The sequence below is a fragment of the Schistocerca nitens genome, chromosome 1 (assembly GCF_023898315.1).
Source record: "Schistocerca nitens isolate TAMUIC-IGC-003100 chromosome 1, iqSchNite1.1, whole genome shotgun sequence".
NCBI classification, from domain to species: domain Eukaryota; kingdom Metazoa; phylum Arthropoda; class Insecta; order Orthoptera; family Acrididae; genus Schistocerca; species Schistocerca nitens.
The window spans coordinates 892,050,736-892,065,574 of record NC_064614.1 but is presented as its reverse complement, the minus strand read 5'-3'; the positions used below and the strand labels follow the sequence as shown (position 1 = coordinate 892,065,574).

General features: G+C 39.1%; 1 protein-coding gene across 3 annotated transcripts in view; it reads right to left on the bottom strand.

Moving 5' to 3' along the window:
* The window catches only part of LOC126191977 (exocyst complex component 8), a 124,182-nt gene that overhangs the window by 97,949 nt on the left and 11,394 nt on the right, over positions 1 to 14,839 (bottom strand). The window lies entirely within an intron of this gene.

The following is a 14,839-nucleotide window of genomic DNA, read 5'->3' as shown; positions in this document are numbered from 1 at the left end:
ACATTGAAATTTTCAATTTTATTTAAAATATTTACTGTATTAGAGCTAATCCAGTCTTCATTTAAACAAATAATTTTTATGACTTTACATTCTGAGAGAAGAATTTGTAACTCGTCGAGTTTGTAGCTTAGGCTGCTGGAAGATTTAAAACTTAAGCCATTTATATTCCAGTGCATCAAATAAGAACTTTTGCTTGTTTTAATGGTATTAAGCATACATTTTCATAGACACTCTTTAGCAGATTTATTGTCAGCTAACAGGCATTTTTCTTTTACATCCCCTCCAGTAAATATTAGTTTCCCTTAGTTTTAATGATTTTACAAACATCCATAAACATTTTGCTAAAGGTCATCGATCCTAATCTTTTTAGATGCAGTCCATCCTTGGCTAGACATTCCTTGCCCAGAAACTTATTTGAGTTTATAAATATTGCACCTAGTCTGTCAAAATACTCATTAATTCTGCAATTGATTAGACTGATATAACTGTCACTCACCAATCTCCTGTTTATGATCCCGCTGATCACTATCCTGGAAGCAGGGTAAATTTTTCTGACTGATGCACCGAGCTCTTTTTGCAGCCTACTGTGGAGTCAAATGTCCACCAAACTGACTAACGAGTGTTTAACTCTCTTTTAAATATAATCAGCATGACTAACAAATAGATTCCCCTGTTTGATCATCTAATGAAAATTCAGGTAGCATTGAAATGTAGACCATTCCAAACAAACTACTGTACTTAGGAAATTAACAACATTGTTAACATCCAGAAAACTTTAGTGATTATGCCACAAATGACAAGATTCCTCGAAAAATATCAGTGCCCCAAATCATGTGAAATTCAATATTTGCAGTCATGAAGATGATTGTCCCTTCACAGATTCTGGAATTGACCATGAACTATGAATTAATAGTGTGCATGTACGATCAGAAAAAGAAAGAAAAAGTATTATAATATAAAAAAAAGGTGTATATGTGCAACTCATTACAGGTCTGACAGTGTACATCATCAAAAGGTACTAATTTCCCACAGCTAAACAGTATTCAGTGTTGTGTAATTTGAATGCTCACTATTGTTACAGGTAATTACGCAACTCTCTGTTCTCTTGGTGAAGGAACTTATTTCATCACTGGGATCGATTTTTCCGTATTTCTTCCTCTATTTATTTTCAGTTTATTTTCTACTTTTGGGTCATGCTGTGTGACATAGCAACAGCTCACTCTGCCAACCCAAGCTTCTCAGTCATGCATGTTTATTTACAACTGTATATGCAGGATCTTGAATTTGGGTCTTTTGAGCAGTATAATTGGCTTTTATGGCAGCATCTTTGGAGCTCACATACAGAGGGATTATATGGAACTTGTGAATCCTTAGTCCTCTGTCCATTTCCAAAACACAGTGAAAGATCTATGATGAGGTTTAAGTGCTGAGTGTTGTAGAAGGTCTGAATGTGTCGTAGATGGTCTGAAAAAATTTTCATGCACACACTGCATGCTGTTCTTTTCTTAATCTTTTCTTACTTTCCTTGATGCTGATCATCAGTGAGATAAGGAAACAGGATTTATCAGCACATCCCAAATCACCAACAACAGTAATACTTGCACTTTGACATTTGATACTGTTTACACCTACAACACTACATCCCTTTCAACATTGACATATTTAGCAATCACATTCGTTTGTGTTGTAGCTGCCAGGATTGCCAAGAACAAAAGTGCAGCAGGACCGAATAGGAGCAGCCCACGAACAAACAAAACAGACGAAAGGAAAGGACAGACACGCTTACGGCGCGACAGCTGCAGAAACCTCTAGTGGTAAACGAGGTCCATGCTGTCTGGCGCAGATTCAAAACCCGTGGCGCTCGGTACCAGAGTTTGGATAATGATAAACAGTCAGTTTCACATCTAATTTCACTTCTAATGGTTACTGCACTAGCCTGTCTGATCCACTAGGCATCTCAAAGAAAGTGTGGACTACTGTCACACAGTATTACCCCCCCCCCCCCCCAGAGATGGGATTTTCTGTACTATCACCATGAAATGCAGTGCTGTCAGAAGTCTCCTCATACTTCCCCAAATAGCTTCCCACCAGACTTACAACCATTTAAACAGTCTGGGTGGATGCCGTGTTCTTCCTCAATCAATTTTCTTATTGCAGGGTTGTGGTGTTTCGCACAACAGCACTATTATTAGATAAATTAGTATATTCATATGAAGTAAATTACATTGTGCTCCTTGGGTAGATGGAGATACGCTAAACAAAAATTTACACAATATCTGACATGTGTTCTGGCCAAAATAGAAGGCAAATTCCCAACCAAATCACAGCATCTCCACTCAGAGAATTCGTTGCAATCTATCTAAAAGTCACATACTGAAGTTTGCATACCACAAGTAGCACACACTCTGGAACTTCTACAGTACAGCATATATCCATGTATTCCTGGTCAGGAGGCAAATAACTTCAGTAGCCGGAAGCAGTTCTGCTTTAGTTAGGAAGATGGGTGCTATTATTCACCTACAAAACTTTTCCTATGTGCCCTCTGTTTATGACATTAGCTAGAGAAAGAGAGAGCCTTAAAGTATTAAGAGCTGTAGGCAAGTTAGCTGTGTTGGCAAAGAAATATCCGGTGGTATAGTACAAGTTAAGGCAGGTGCTCCATAGGGATCAGTGCTGGACCCTTCCTGTTCTTGATTACAATTAACGACTTGCCCTCATTAATTACATCCAGAACAGTAATACATGCAGAAGACACAATTATTCTTTAAACTAGTAACAATCTCAGTAGTCTTAAACCTGACTTTAAAATGTGGTCATTCAAGCAACCTGAACTATATGTTAGAACAGCCTATTTTGCATTTTTTCACAGCTTAACATCATATGGAATTATTTTGTGGGGAAACTGTAGCTGCGTGCATGACATATTTAATATTGTAGAATAAATTATCACAATAATTATGAGTTTGTCATATAAAGCACACTGTAAAGCTATGTATCCTGGACAAAAAATCACAATTGTGGTAAAAATATACAAATATTTGTTTTAATTCATATAAAGAAGCAGCTACCAGAAGTACCACGCAGAGAAAATGTACATTGTTAAAACACAAGATGTAATAAGCACATTTATACATGATACTTAACCCTTTACCTACTATTGAGCCTCTAATGCCCGTCCGTGATGTTTAATATCTTCTCTATCAGTAACTACACATTTTATTTTAATGAAATATGACTTTTCCTAATTTGTCAACTTAGTCATAATTTTGAGAAAAAAAATATAAAAATTTACCTATCACTTTGTGTTAAGCTGTTGGTGCACATTTCCTCCCTTAAGGGACTCACAGGTCCAGGCGGTTCGAAGCAATTTTTCAACAACCAGATATCTGTCTGCACAGTGTCTGTTGCATCATTTGCCATTGTTGACTAACGCCAGTATTCTTTCAGTGTTCAACATTCCTCCTAGCGATAGGCACATGTTTATTTTGATACATTATTTCATAACATATGTCTGTTATACAAATTGAAAAACTATGGAGAAGAGGACTATCAGATGAGGAGATAAGTGAATTGTTAGAGCAGTATTCTCATTCTGAAAACCAACCTAGTGAATGTGAATCTTCCAGTGACGATAATGAAATAGATGTCACTGAAAACTCAGAACTACATGAACATGATGATCATGAAGAATCCCTTTATGAAGTGGAGAACAGCGATTTAGTGCAAATTCTGATGAGTGTGACTTATTGTTTTCTCATAATGGGATTGAAATATGGGCTACAGCTCCTCAAGCTGGAATTGCTGGTTGGCAGAGCAAAAAGAATGTACTGAAAGAAGACCAGAGACATCCAAGTTATTCTATTAAGAATTGTGATAATGAAGAGTCTTGTTTTAAGTTATTCTTTCGTGTATCCCTCATTAACGAAGTGTGTATGTAGACCAACAAGGAAAGTTGAATCATTTACGAGGATGGGGTGAATATAGATATGCAGGAAATGAAAAAGTTTCTTGGTGTTCTGATCTGGACTGGAGTTTACAAATCAAGAAATGATGACATCAGTCAGCTTTGGAGTGTTGAGAATGGCCAACCACTGTTCAGTGAAGTTATGTCTCGGAACCACTTCCATGCTATTCTAAGGGTGCTGCACTTAGACAATGCAGCATCCCAATGTGAACATAGGTCAAGTAACAAATTGGAACCAATCAGAAAAGTTTTTGAGATGTGGGAAATTACCGCTAGGAATGCCTACATTCCAGGATGGTGCATGAGTGTGGATGAACAGTTGGTCACATTTCGAGGTCACTATTTTGACAATATATCCCATCAAAACCTAGTATATGCAGAATAAAGTTCTGGGCTATTTGTGACAGTGCAACAAGCTACTGCTGGAACATGAAAGTGTTTTTGGGGAAGGCGGAAGAAACAAGAGCCGTGCGACTTGGAGAGAATGTTGTAAAAACCTAGGTGATTGAACTTTGACATAATATCACCTGTGATAATTATATATAAAACAAAGATGAAGTTCCTGCCAATTTCACTACACCTCAAGGACATGAAGGATACTCTACATGATTTGGCTTTCAACCAGATGTGATGGTAACCTCTTATGTTCCTAAGAAAAACAAAGTTTTCACTGTCATTAGCTCTCTTGATGACCAATCAACAGTGCCATCATCACAAGTAAAGAAGCCTGACGTTATAATGACATACAAGGCTAAAAACAGTGGCATTGACACCATGGACCAGAAGATATGATGCTAAAGTGTGAAGAGAGAAACAAGACGCTGGCCATTGGTGGTTTTCTTCAACATGATTGATGTAACTGTAATGAGTGTGTGCATATTGAATGATGCTGCCAATCTATAAAAAATGGGATGTCAGACTTTCATCATCAATTTGAGAAAGCAACTAGAAGGAGTAAAGAAGTCAATGAATTCATTAGTAGTATGGGCTCCAATGAATTCGTTAGTAGCAAAGGACCAGGAAGGGCAATGAAAGCACCAGCTAAGAAAAGGAGGTGTGTATATCGTGTAGAGAAGAAAGATAAGAGAAGTCAAATTACATGTTATAATTTCACCAAATTTGTATGCTCAGAACATTCTATTATTGTTTATTGACATTGCGCAAATTTGCAATAAGAATAAAAGCCACCAGTAAAAGTGTAAAAATGGCTTTTTTAAGATGACAAGTTTAAATAAATAAACTTATTTTAAAAGTATTTATTTCTCAAAAGTCATTCACATTGTAAGTGGTCAAAATAGTGTCAATTAATTTCAGTTTAAACAACATGAGCCTGAGAGACTCAACTGTTAGGCAATACTATACAGATTTTTTCTTGTAAGCAGAGGGTTAAGATTGATAAAACCAGTTACCAGCTACGAACTCATGGGGCATAAATTATTTAATGAGCTCTCAGCAGCTGTACAAGGTCTTCCTGTATGAGCGTTCAAAGACATACTTCACGACTGGTTAGCTGCCTGCCCTACTATTACACAAAGGAATTTATTACTTATAATACATGATCCAGTCACATTAATGTGACCACCAGCTACATTCAACATCAACTTGCAATAACCACTCACGGATGGTAGGCAGCAACACTAACAGTGGAAGGTATATAAAGCATGTCAGAGGAACACCGAAAACAGTGCAGTCATTGTCATAACGTGGAAACGGGGCCCAAAGGGGCATAATTATTGGCTTTCAGGCCTAGGGTGGAAGCATTTCTGAAATGGCTATGTTTGTAAACTGTTTGCATTTCACCATGGTTAAAGTATACTGTGCGTGGCAAACTGGCGCTATCCAAATCTGTGGTGAACCGTGGGCCATAAATGACAAGGGTGAATGACACTGTGGGGATGTGTGCAGGCAAATATACATGCAACTGTTGAGCAACTGACCACCCAGATGAACCATGGGGCTACCAAGAGCGTCCCCTCAACGACTGTTTAGAGAATGTTGCTGTATATGGATCACCATTGCAGGCATCTAGTTCATGCACCCATGATGCTGACTGATGTTCATTAGCCATGAAGCCTGGAATTTGCATGGCAGTACCACAACTGGATGTCCACTGAGTGACAACAGCTGGCCTTTTCAGATTAATCACATTTTATGCTCCATTGGACAGATGTACAACATCAAATGTCTGAAAGCAAACACCATGCAACAGTGGTCTGGGGAATGTTTCTGTGGCATTCACAGGATAATCTTATCATTCTGGAAGGAGATAATGGATCAAAACAGGTACGCATCTCTTCTTGGGGATAATGTCCACCCATACATTTTATCAAATCAAACACCTTTCAGACATCTAATTTCCAAACTTACTTTATCTGGCTACCAATTTTGGCGATTTACTATGCTGTCTTCAGAGCTCTGACCAACATGTAGGAAGATTCCACCTCAGTTCCAGTCAAAATAGGGGCCAGCATTCAAATACTGTTATCTGCAGATTTCTGATTGCTATAGCAATCACTTCAACCATCACCAGCAGATTATGACAGAACAACAGCAAGACACAGAAATAAATGCAGGAACCACAAAACTACGATGTGTTAGACAACAATAGTCCACCAAAAAGAAAGGACCATTCACACTACACGGCTCATGTCAAAAGTACTGTAAGAAAAGAAAATACGCTGTAGAAGGAATGAACAACCGTTACAGTGGACATACAAATATAATACAATAAGACATCCATGAATTACTTTTGTGGTGTCACCGCCAGACACCACACTTGCTAGGTGGTAGCTTAAATCGGCCGCGGTCCATTAGTACATGTTGGACCCGCGTGTCGCCACTGTCAGGATCGCAGATCGAGCGCCACCACACGGCAGGTCTCGAGAGATGGACTAGCACTCGCCCCAGTTGTACGACGACTTTGCTAGCGACTACACTGACGAAGCCTTTCTCTCATTTGCCGAGAGACAGTTAGAATAGCCTTCAGCTAAGTCCATGTCTACGACCTAGCAAGGCGCCATTAGCCTTACATAGCTTGTATCTAAAGAGTCTCACTTGTATCGCCACAATCTCCAGATGTCTCATCAAGAACGATGTATACAAGGATGTATTAAAAGTTAAGTATTCAAGGAGCTACGTACTTTTCTTTATAACATTCATTACGTATCCTGTTTCAGACCTCACTCCATCCTTCGTGAGTTAGCGCGTGCATCTTGGCCGCCTCTTTCAATTAGTGTACGTAGTGTTGGCAAGTCTGCCGACACTACAACTTTCTTATTAGTAATCAACAGAATCTTATTCTAATTGATCAGGTAATTACAACTAGCTCGGACAACATTACAGAATTCCCCAGTAAGTTCTGTGGTTTTGTTAATCAGCAACACACAGTATGTGGTGTGCCAAGAGTTCACTTTTAGAAATGAGCTAAAGTAATTAATACTCACTGTACATTGAGACACCACCATCTTTCCATCAGATCGTAATGTAGTATACCACTCGTATCTAAAATGACTAATTTCTTTACACCCTGACAAGGGAAGGGGGGGGGGGAGGCTCTAATGAGTGGGGGCTGCAGCATTTGTTGGCATTTACTAACTCTTGCTACATGGTTAACCTAACACTCGAACCATTAGATGAGAACTTCCACATAGGGGGCTTACCTTGACATACCAACACACACTTGAGCACTAAGAGATTGACACAGCAACTGAGCAGTCTGACAATGATTCTGAATCTGTGTATACAGTAGCCCAAACTTCTGCAATTTATGGTATGTATCAAGGTGGGATGGAAAAACAACATGGTTCAAGCACAATGTCTCTCCAGTAAAACAAGTCCATCAGAATATTGAGGCACAGTTTGCGAGAGTAACAGAGGATGCAAAAATTCAAAAATGGTTCTGGATTGCTAGAAACTATCTTTTCTAGACAGTGTAAATGACTGCATTGTAAAGTACACAAACCAAGAACTGGACAGAACAACAGTAGCTTATTCATGGAATGCTCAAGACTGATTACAGACATACAAGATAAAAAAAATTTGCTGCACTTGGTGGTCAGCATGCAATTCCTCATCCCAATTCAAGACAAAAGTGTACCTAACAAAACCTAGTCTCACCAACTGATTTAATAGAAATGTGAATTAAAAAACAAGGCTCTGGCAACACTGTAACAGCATGCAGCTTGACCAATGCCAAGAACATATGGCATTAACTCTGCACTTTTTCTAGTAGTGCTCTCCCATTAGCCCAGCAAGATGAGGCAATGCCTTCGGAAATGGATATGCAGAGTCGCCGATGTTCAAATCACATTTGCATCAAACTTTTTTTCCCATTACAGAATCAAACTGTATCCAATTTACCCATCCGCAATGCAGTATCTTGGGTATTTCCTTCTGTTACTGTTTCCTTAATTGAAACATTAAGACACAACATGAGCTCCTTCCAAACATAAACAACCACTTTGTTTCATCCATTACATAAATAAAGCCAATAGAAAATAATAGTGGATACAATAACAGCACCTGTACTCAATAAGGTACACTAGATTGTACATTATGCTACACCCAATAATTACGTTCTGTACATTTGACGTCCAGGCTTATTTTCACAAAGCTGGTACATACACGCACGAGCAATGTTCACTTCAGAGATGATGTTCAAAGTTTCCACCTTGCATTTGCAAACATTTTGTCATTTGCTGGATCATACTTTTCTGGACCCCAAACAACACACCTGCATCTACCACTGCGAAAGTGGAATGCATGCAAGCTATTAGTCACGTGCTTACGTGGGTGGAGTACTAAAAACCTATTCCTTTAAGTGTCCCCACAAATAAAAATATATTGGATTAAAGACGGGGAACATGGAGGCCAGAAATGGCCCCCCAGGACCAATCCATTTCCATGGAAATGCTTCATTTAAATTGTTACACAGACTTGTTCCATAGTATGGCAGTGCACCATCCTGCTGAAACCATAGCTGTTGACAAACACCAAGTGGAATGTTTTCTAATGCATCAGGCAAAGTATTGTGAAAAAATGTATAATACAGGGGTGCACTGAACTTGCTTGGTGATACGTAAGGGCCAAAAAGTACTCCTCCCACAATTTCAGCCCACAGGTTTATGCCAAAGTGTGCCAGAAATACACGTTCACAGATGACGTGGGTTGTGTTCTAACCAATAATGGCTGTTGTGGATGTTGAAATCAACTTCACAAGTGAAGCTAGACTCATCAATAGATATCACATTATTTATAAAATGCTTGTTATCTTCACTTTGTGCACAAGCTATTCACAATACTGTACTCATTGAATGTGATCTTCTGGTAGCTGGTGTTGAGTTAATGTGTAATGATATGGATGCAGTTCTTCATTGTGCAACAATTCATAAACCAGCTTTTGATATATCTGGAACTGGCTTGCAATATCACAAGTACTTCGCTGAGGTGATCGGTGAATGGTTTCAAGAATAGCGTCCTCTGTTTGTGGAGTATGTCTAGTCCTTGGATGACCTCTGTCCATTACTTGTGGATGAAGATTACCTGTTTCCTGAAGGCACTGCTCTACACAACCAAAAATATTGTTATCAGTATGACACCTGTACAGCATACGCACAAGCAGCATCAGCAGCTTGGTTATCAGATGCACCTAGCAGCAAAAGCATATTGAGTATTCATTGTTCGTGTATTCCATCGGGAAGCCACCCTGTGTGACCTTGACAGGACCAGTTATGGTTGTGCACTGCACGGTTAGTAGGCACATGCATTCAGTTTAATGGATCCCACTGTCATGTGATAGGCTACTGACACGTAACAAAATGATATATTGCTTATAAGCAATGAGAAACAGGAAATGGACATCTAAAAAATAATAAAGGAACCTGACAAGGATTTGAATCATGGTTCCACAGTAAATGCAGGTTTGATGTCCAGCAGTCTACTAAGGGAGCTATGACAGCTGGTGTGGTAGTGTGGGGTGATACAAGTTCCTCTGTACATTCTGATGTGCTGCATGATGTGACAGTGTTGCCAGCACCTAATTTTCATACATGTGATTTCAAAATGCATACTATAAGATTTTCTTAGATAAACTATTGTCTTGAATCTGGATGAGGAATTGCACACAGATCTCCTAGTGCAGCATTTTTTCCTTCACCTTGTGTTTTGAAGAATTATCTCTCTTCCTCGGTGTTTTGTACTTCAAATGCAATACCAATAAGGTATGGGCCACTGATTGGGCTGCACCAGATTTTTTGTAATTGTGTAAATGGGTAAATGGATGTTTCATACTCTTCTCTAAGGTGAACAATTTGACGATAACCCTACGAGGGCACAGAGGAAAGAAACAGGTACTCTGGTACCAATTAGAGAAGTATTCAAATGAGTTTGTGAATGGTGCATGAAACGTTATAGTGTAGCAGCATTGACAACAATAGATGACATTTGGAAGTCTTGCAAATTTAGCCAGTTTAGAGTTACAAATAAGAGGGCAAAATATGCACTTTGTGTTGCTAGTTTTACATCCAAAATATGGAAGTATCTGCATGATAGTCCATATCAAGTACCCAATGGTGTACAAGTAATGTGGTGATCAACCAATTTGACCCAGTGACAACAAATGCAGAAATAAGATGATGGACAACTATTTTTCACCTATGTTAATCTCTAACAAATTGTGCAGTAATCATCAATTCACAGTATTAGATACTCTGCAGAGAAATACGAGGGAAATTCCACCAGAACAGCTATCAATAAAAGATGAGCCAGTAAGCAGCAGCTTTTTTGTATTTGGAGAGAAACTAGATAACAATTGCCTCTTTTTCTCATATATTACAAAAAAAAAGGAGAGAAAGAAAAAGAATGTACTAATGTCATAATTCATGCACAGTGATGATGGCATGGATGCTGACAAAGACAAGGCGAATAAACCTGAAGTAATGACATTCTGCTATCTCACAGAAAGAAATGTATATATTGTCGAACTGCCTGAAATCAGAATATTCTGTTGCTAGAATAAGTAACTGCTGGCCTCTAACGCTATTTTTCAGCTTGCTGGGCACGGGACCAATAGCTAATCAAATAATATACAAGATGAATAGAAATGACTTAATGCCAAAGAGGAGATTTCTTACAGAAGTGAGTATGGTGCTTACAACAGCACAAATGATCAAACATATGTTGGGACCGATGACCTGGGTGTTCGGTCCCCTCCCCCAAACTAAATAACCAAACATATGTCAATTGCTAGAATATCACGCCACTTGAAGAAAATAAAAGGTGTTTTAGGTACCCACAACTTAGCTACAGCAGAAGGAGCAAGTGAATCAAGAGAAAAATCTATAGGGCACTACTGCCCAAGAAGAAAAAACAGGTACACACGCGTCACTGCCATATTCATTCCAGTCACAAGCAGCAGAACAGGCAGCACTGAATGTGCTTACCTGCCAAGTGAGTATGGCACAAGAAGTTGGGCCTGGCCCGGGTCATTAAAACAGTAGTGAAGTTAACCTTAGTTGTCCACTTACTATGATTTTTTCAAGTGCTGTCAGGAGAGATGTTACTGTCATGATCAACTGCATATAATCATTGCAAACGGAAATATTTTCAGTTCCAGCAAGATGGATGTTTCATTTTATGTTTATAAGTATTTATAATGTGTTAATAAGAAAAAATGGGTAATTTGCTTGATAAATATATCATTGTATAGAACTTGCTGCTGAAAACATAAAAATTATCTTTGTTACAAAAATCTAACATGGGAGTTATCACATGAAAACAATAGATGTGGGAAATCATGAGTTAAATCTTCGGGGCACCCAAATTTTCTTAACACAAGCAGATATGTGGTGTACTCTGAACACATGTAAAGAGTACATATCTATATGTTAACCAAGGTAAACATGTATGAAAAAAAATCACAATTTCATCTTACCTTAATGAAACAATGATAAAATAAACTCACATAATATGAGAAATCACTGTTTAATTAAATAGTAATGAAATACACTTTCATTGGAACACACTATTGCCGCATTTTATCCCATAGTAATGCCCCACTCAAAGCATTGAACAGTGCAGTTGCATCAGATCCCACCCAAACGCTTATTCAACTACTAATTATCTTGTAGACAACAGCCTCATTGTGAGATTGTGTTACTAGCTCAGAATTTTGGGGCATTTTCTTACACAGATTGTAAGTTTTTTCTCACCAACCTTGGTGTTTATCACCTACCTTGGTGTTTATCACACATTATTGCTGCTTGATTAGACGTATGACAACACAACTTATCACTGTGTTAGGTGGAGCAATAATGAAGGACTAGGTTGTTGTTGTTGTTGTGGTCTTCAGTCCTGAGACTGGTTTGATGCAGCTCTCCATGCTACTCTATCCTGTACAAGCTTCTTCATCTCCCAGTACCTACTGCAACCTACATCCTTCTGAATCTGCTTAGTGTATTCATCTCTTGGTCCCCCCCCCCCCCTATGATTTTTACCCTCCACGATGCCCTCCAATACTAAATTGGTGATCCCTTGAGGCCTCAGAACATGTCCTACCAACCGATCCCTTCTTCTGGTCAAGTTGTGCCACAAACTCCTCTTCTCCCTAATCCTATTCAGTACTTCCTCATTAGTTACGTGATCTACCCATCTAATCTTCAGCATTCTTCTGTAGCACCGCATTTCGAAAGCTTCTATTCTCTTCTTGTCCAAACTATTTACTGTCCATGTTTCACTTCCATACATGGCTACACTCCATACAAATACTTTCAGAAATGACTTCCTGACACTTAAATCTATACTCGATGTTAACAAATTTCTCTTCTTCAGAAACGCTTTCCTTGCCATTGCCAGTCTACATTTTATATCCTCTCTAATTCGACCATCATCGGTTATTTTGCTCCCTAAATAGCAAAACTCCTTTACTACTTTAAGTGTCTCATTTCCTAATCTAATACCCTCAACATCACCCGACTTAATTCGACTACATTCCATTATCCTCGTTTTGCTTTTGTTGATGTTCATCTTATATCCTCCCTTCAAGACACCATCCATTCCGTTCAACTGCTCTTCCAAGTCCTTTGCTGTCTCTGACAGAATTACAATGTCATCGGCGAACCTCAAAGTTTTTATTTCTTCTCCATGGATATTAATACCTACTCCGAATTTTTCTTTTGTTTCCTTTACTGCTTGCTCAATATACAGATTGAATAACATCGGGGAGAGGCTACAACCCTGTCTTACTCCCTTCCCAACCGCTGCTACCCTTTCATGTCCCTCGACTCTTATAACTGCCATCTGGTTTCTGTACAAATTGTAAATAGCCTTTCCCTCCCTGTATTTTACCCCTGCCACCTTTAGAATTTGAAAGAGAGTATTCCAGTTGTCAAAAGCTTTCTCTAAGTCTACAAATGCTAGAAACGTAGGTTTGCCTTTCCTTAATCTTTCTTCTAAGGTAAGTCGTAAGGTCAGTATTGCCTCACGTGTTCCAGAATTTCTACGGAATCCAAACTGATCTTCCCCGAGGCCGGCTTCTACTAGTTTTTCCATTCGTCTGTAAAGAATTCGTGTTAGTATTTTGCAGCTGTGGCTTATTAAACTGATTGTCCGATAATTTTCACATCTGTCAACACCTGCTTTCTTTGGGTGGTGGTGGTGGTGGTTAGTGTTTAACATCCCGTCGACAACGAGGTCATTAGAGACGGAGCGCAAGCTCGGGTTAGGGAAGGATTGGGAAGGAAATCGGCCGTGCCCTTTCAAAGGAACCATCCCGGCATTTGCCTGAAACAATTTAGGGAAATCACGGAAAACCTAAATCAGGATGGCTGGAGACTGGATTGAACCGTCGTCCTCCCGAATGCGAGTCCAGTGTGCGCTTTCTTTGGGATTGGAATTATTATATTCTTCTTGAAGTCTGAGGGTATTTCACCTGTTCCATACATCTTGCTCACCAGATGGTAGAGTTTTGTCAGGACTGGCTCTCCCAAGGCCGTCAGTAGTTCCAATGGAATGTTGTCTACTCCGGGGGCCTTGTTTCGACTCAGGTCTTTCAGTGCTCTGTCAAACTCTTCATGCAGTATCGTATCTCCCATTTCATCTTCATCTACATCCTCTTCCATTTCCATAATACTGTCCTCAAGTACATCGCCCTTGTATAGACCCTCTATATACTCCTTCCACCTTTCTGCTTTCCCTTCTTTGCTTAGAACTGGGTTTCCGTCTGAGCTCTTGATGTTCATACAAGTGGTTCTCTTATCTCCAAAGGTCTCTTTAATTTTCCTGTAGGCAGTATCTATCTTACCCCTAGTGAGAAAAGCCTCTACATCCTTACATTTGTCCTCTAGCCATCCCTGCTTAGCCATTTTGCACTTCCTGTTGATCTCATTTTTGAGACGTTTGTATTCCTTTTTGCCTGCTTCATTTACTGCATTTTTATATTTTCTCCTTTCATCAATTAAATTCAATATTTCTTCTGTTACCCAAGGATTTCTACTAGCCCTCGTCTTTTTACCTATTTGATCCTCTGCTGCCTTCACTACTTCACCCCTCAAAGCTACCCATTCCTCTTCTACTGTATTTCTTTCCCCCATTCCTGTCAATTGTTCCCTTATGCTCTCCCTGAAACTCTGTACAACCTCTGGTTCTTTCAGTTTATCCAGGTCCCATCTCCTTAAATTCCCACCTTTTTGCAGTTTCTTCAGTTTTAATCTACAGGTCATAACCAATAGATTATGGTCAGAGTCTACATCTGCCCCTGGAAATGTCTTACAATTTAAAACCTAGGTATGGGCTCACAATTAGAAAACAACAATGGAACAGTACAAGACAACGTCATTTGTGATTCGCACATTTTATATATAGGCATGCCCACTCAAGTGT